We start from the raw sequence: 6,000 nt of genomic DNA, 5'->3' as shown, positions 1-6,000 counted from the left end.
TTGTATGTCAACAAACCCATCTCAGACACTGTATAATCTCTGGATACTCCAGCCAAAACATCCTCTCTGATCTTGATTAGCTGAGGATCACCCAACTGACCTTCCTTTATTTTCTCCAACAGTGTAGACTGTAGCATAATATTGGCCAACTGGCCCAGCAGTAACTCTATACCAACTCTGGTCATATCTTCTGCCAACTCTCTGGCTATCAACCTCGCACTATAAATCTATCCCGGACCCTTCTAGCTTAAAGCATCAACTACCACGTTGGCTCTTTTCCTAGATGATACAAGATCTCACAATCATAATCGTTTACTAACTCCAACCAACGCCTTTGTCTCATTTTCAAGTCTTTCTGTGTGAAGAAGTACTTCAGGCTCTTATGGTCAATGTAGATCTCACACTTTTCCCCATAAAGGTAATGCCTCCATACCTTTAAAGAAAATACCACAACCGCCAACTCTAAATCATGAATGGGATATCTCTGCTCATACTCCTTCAGCTGACGTGAGTCATAAGTAATCACCTTTCCTACCTGCATCAAAACACAACCCAAACCTTGATGTGAGGCATCGCAGTATATCACAAACTTCTCTTGATATGTTGGAAGACTCAGACCTGGAGCTGTAATCAATCTCTGTTTCAGTTCTTGGAAGCTGTTCTCACACTTGTCTGACCACACAAACTTCTGATTCTTGCGTGTCAACTCAGTCAACGAAGTAGCAATCTTAGAAAACCCTTCCACGAAATGTCTGTAATAACCTACCAATCCAAGGAAACTTCTAACTTCAGAACAATTCTTTGGCCTTGGCCAATCTTTGATTGCCTCAATCTTGGTTGGATCTACTTTAATCCCCTCCTTACTGACAATGTGCCCAAGGAAAGATACCTGAGATAACCATAACTCACATTTATTGAACTTTGCAAACAATCTGTGCTCCCTCAGTCTCTGTAGAACCAACCTCAAATGTTGCTCATGTTCTGACAGAATAAACCAGAATATCATCGATGAAGACGATCAGAAACTGGTCCAAATAATCCTTGAACACTCTGTTCATCAAATCCATAAAAGCAGCTGGGGCATTAGTCAATCCAAAGGACATGACTAAGAACTCAAAATTCCTATATCTAGTATGAAAAGCAGTCTTTGGTATGTCTCCCTCCTTGATCCTCAACTAATGATAACCAGAACGAAGGTCTATCTTTGAGAATACCCTTTTACCTTGCAACTGATCAAACAAATTATCTATCCTTGGAAGAGGATACTTGTTCTTAATTTTTAACTTATTTAGTTCTTTGTAATCAATACACATCCTCAAAGAACCATCTTTCTTTTTCATAAACAGAACTGGCGCACCCCAAGGTGAGAAACCAGGTCTGATAAAACCCAAATCCAATAGCTCTTGCAACTGTACTTTCAATACTTTTAACTCAGCTGGGGTCATTCTACAAGGTGATCTAGACACTGGCTCTGTCCCTGGTGCCAGTTTTATCGCAAACTCAATCTTTTTGTGTGGTTGCAACCCTGGTCTGGAAACACATCCAGAAACTCACAGACTAGTTTGGTCTCTTCTGGTCTCACTGGCATGCCTTGAGTGGTGTCCACAACACTGGCTAAGAATCCAATGAAACCTCCTTGCAATAGATCTCTAGCCCTCAAAATAGAAATCATAGGTAAGCGAGGTCCATGCACCATACCAACAAACACAAAAAGATCCTCACCTTTAGGCTCAAAGGTGACCATTTTCCTTCTGCAATCTATGGTTACCCCATACTTCGCTAACCAATTCATACCCAGAATCATATCAAAGTCAGTCATAACTAACCCTATCAAATCCACTTACAACTCTCTGCCCTCCACTGTCACTAGCAAAGATTTGACCCATCTCCTAGATACTACTAACTCCTTAGTAGGTAATAAGGTCCCGAACCCCACAGCAGAATAATCACATGGTCTACATAGTCTATCAATAATTCTAATAGCAACAAAATAATATGTAGCACTAGAATCAATCAAAATAGTATAAGGGGTTCCAGCACTAAGAAGCTAACCTGTAACTACTGAGGATGAAGCCTCAGCTTCTACTTGAGTCAATGCAAACACTCGAGCTGGGGCCGAGCGGTCTTCCTTTCTAGGTTCTTCCTTTCTTGCTTTAGGGAAATCTTTCTTGAAATGACCCATTGCTCCACATAAGAAGTAGGCCTTTGCCCTACACTCTCCCAAATGGCGCCTCTTTCACCTGGGGCACTCAGGATAAGTCCTCCACGCCTCACTGCCACCCTGGCGGCCCATTGTAATACCACGTGGTTGCTTGTCAGGACTTGGAGTTGGGAAGGTGTCAGGAACCTTCCTCTTCTGATCACTGGGGCTTCCACCCCTACTTGAACCCACAAATGGAGGACCTGTCCTCCTCAACTCTCTTCTGGCTACATTGTCCCACCAGATCTTGTTTTCTGTGCTCTCAGCTGTGAGCGCCTTCTCCACCACCTATGCATAAGTAGTAACTCCAGCCACATTGGTGATATGAACATCCCGGGCTAATCTAGGCTATAGCCCCTGGAGAAACCTCTCCCTTCTAGTCCCATCAGTGGGCACCAGCTCTATGGAAAACTTTGCCAATCTATCAAACTTCAGAGCATATTCAGTCACTAATAGACTCCCCTGAAGTAATCTGATAAACTCTTAAGATTTTGTAGCCCTGATGGCATCATTATAGTACTTCTCATTAAACAGAGTTTGAAACTCTTCCCAACTCATGGCATTGATATTTTTGGTCTAGGATATAACTTCCCACCAAATTCGAGCATCCTCCCAAAACATGTATGTGGCACAAGCCACCCTCTCATTACTAGACACCCTCATGAAGTCAAGGATGGTGGTAATCATACTCATCCATTACTCAGCCTTAGCAGGATCTGCACTACCCTCAAATACTGGAGGTTGCTGTTTCTTGAACCTTTCATAAAGAGGTTCCCATTTGCTTCCAACCTCTGGCCATTGCTCAATTGTTGGCACCGATACAGGTAGTGCCTCTGGAAAAACGTTCCCTGCAGGAGCTTATTGTTGTCTCAGGAGGCAAATTTCTTCTTCCTGCCTCAATACTCTAGCCTGTATATCATTAAACAACTACTGCGAGTTATCAGGAGCTGGCTGTGGAATCTGACTCTAGTCATTCTCTTGACCCTTTCTGTTATTCTGGCCTTGATCTTCCTGGCCAGCTGATGAATCTGTCTGTCTTGGAATCATTTTTATAACTAAAACCTTCCTGAAACAATCAATACGGCCAGTTAGGGAGTGATAACTAAACCTCTTGCTGCCTCATGGTCCAAGATCAACAGATATTCACCCATATTCCACAATTATATAGATATACAAATGGATACATGATAATAGCATCTATCATTTAACACGTCTCAATTAATAATTCACAATGAACGATACTAATAAGTATGTTCTAGCAATATTAGTACTATTAAGCACGTTCTTGCTCATGATGCAGTAGTCAAGGCCCAGCCTTATCAATATATTACATGTAGACAAGTAAAGCATTTATACTTTATTTAAGCAGTTAAATATATAACCACATAAATAGTTACCAAACCATGAGTCGAGCTTGTCTTCAGTGGTGAGTGTACATGCCCAGCCAGTACAGGAACCCTAAACCTTGGCACGCTTTGATACCAAGTTGTAACGCCTTGGTTACTCCAAGACCGTTAATGTGAACTTTAAACCATGCTTAACTCGCTAAACGAGTCATTTGGTTATAAACGTGCATCTAGGTGTCATTCATAGACTAAGGTGAAAATCCCGATCAAAAGGAAAGGATATATTTTATATCAAAAGGAAATGATATATTTTATTTAAAAGATACAACTGTACATGGGCCCATAAAAGCATTTACAAGTTATTTACAATCCAAAATGGTCATTACAGTGTAAAAATTATAACCCGTCGACCTAAGCGGCAAAATATAGGGTTAACCCCTAGTTCCTCTGAGAAACACCTTGGCCGTGGTGGTCAAGCGGCCGCATATGTACACATCGCCACCTAAGCTCTCCACTCATGGCTGGGTGAGCTTTTATTTCCCTTTACCTGCACCATATAGCACCCGTGAGCCAAGGCTCAATAAGAAAACTCATTACTGCATGTATACAATATCAATTGATGATCATGATAATCATACTGGGCTTGTAGCCCTAATCAGATAATATCGAGATTCTAATAATCATGCTGGGGCGTGTAGCCCTAATAAGATGGTATCAAGATTCTAATAATCATGCGGGGGCGTATAACCCTAATAAGATGGTATTGAGATTTTAATAATCATGCTGGGGTGTGTAGCCCTAATTAGATAAGTGACTGATGAGTAAGTCACAAACGTAAACCAGATGAGTGACTATGGAGTCAAAAAATTGAATGAGATAAGTGACTAATGAGTGAGTCACGATCTTGGGATCCGCACCCTTAGCCATGTGACGATGCAGACTTGGGCCTTCTGACCCTAGCTCTAAGTAACTAGACTTTAGATTAGATAAGCGCTTTTGTTTTCATCGAATTTAAGGTTGGTCAAGCATTTCATGCTTGTGACAATAATGCTTATTTCGATTAGATCTAATCTTTTCGGCTTGCGTTAAACAACTAATGATGTTCTTGACTCATAAGCCAATACCATACGACCAATGCTTAGTACTACTACTGAACTTGACTAATGAGTAACAACTTCACAGTCAATACTGACACCATTGTTGATTCTGAATAATAAGTTAGTGCCACTCACAAGTAAGCAAGATTTCCAAGCATTTAATATGCAATCAATGTCCACATTTAGAGCACTCAACCTGCCTCATTAATAACCATGCATGTCACATATTGGGTGTAGTTTTCTTACCACTAGTTCAAGCGTGAAATATTAAAAGAGCGACACTTGAGAATGACCGATCCTTAGATCCCTTAGTAGTCACCTAGTCATAACCAAATATGGAACTCCATCTATAAAATCAACAATAAAAGGTTCTTGACCTAAGCATCACTCCTGGGACCTCGAATTGTACTCAAACAGTTAGTAGATTCGATTCTGAGCCTTAGGAATTGAACCCCGAGCCAAAAACCCTCAAAAGTACCCAAAATAGGACCCTGGGAAAATAGGGTAGTGCTACAGCACTGCCCCCTGGCACCTAGGTGCTACAAGCAGGGTTGACTTGCCCTGGACAGTGTTGTAGCGCTAGAACCAAGGTGATTCAGCCCTGGTTTTTCCCCTTCGACTTCTCCACTTTCGAAACTTCATGAACTGACTCCAAACCTTAATCAAACTCACAAATGAACCCAAATACCCATTCTACAAGTCCTAGGCATCAAGACCCTATCAATCTTTGCTAAAATATCCCTTGAATTCTCAACTATCAACTTCAAAATTCCAGTTGAAAATCAAAAGAAAAATAGAGCATTACCAGAGTTTTCATGGATAGAATCTTACCTCAAGCTCAATATGGGACCCTCTTCAATGGTAGAACATAATCCTAGACCCTTAAGACTTACTTCCCTAGCTTGAATCCTCAATTGGAACTTCAAAAATTCAAAGGAAGAGGATGGAGAAATGATGATCGGGAGAAGAAGAAGAAGCTCTGTTTTGGTTTAATTCTCTAGAACCTTCTATGGTTGATATATAACCTTAGGTCAAAATACCAAAATGCCCCTAGGTCATTAAATTCCCTCTTAAGGCTAACAAGGGTAAAACCATCATTTCCTGCCTACCTCGTTAAAATAATTAACGTCCTCCAATTCCCATTATTCCCAATATTCTCAAATGCTAATAAATCATATCCCATTACCCTTTAATTACCGATAAAGTACTAACCCTTAAATTACCACGAGACTCACCCCGAGCTCGGAAATTAACCCCATTATGACCAAACCGCTAATTTGCATTCAAAGATCGTCTCATGCCGAATAACTCAAAAAAATCTACATTATAATGTGGCCTCATTAATAATTCACCAACA

The sequence above is a fragment of the Humulus lupulus genome, chromosome 6, assembly GCF_963169125.1.
Source record: "Humulus lupulus chromosome 6, drHumLupu1.1, whole genome shotgun sequence".
NCBI lineage: Eukaryota > Viridiplantae > Streptophyta > Magnoliopsida > Rosales > Cannabaceae > Humulus > Humulus lupulus.
This window is presented reverse-complemented; position numbering follows the sequence as displayed.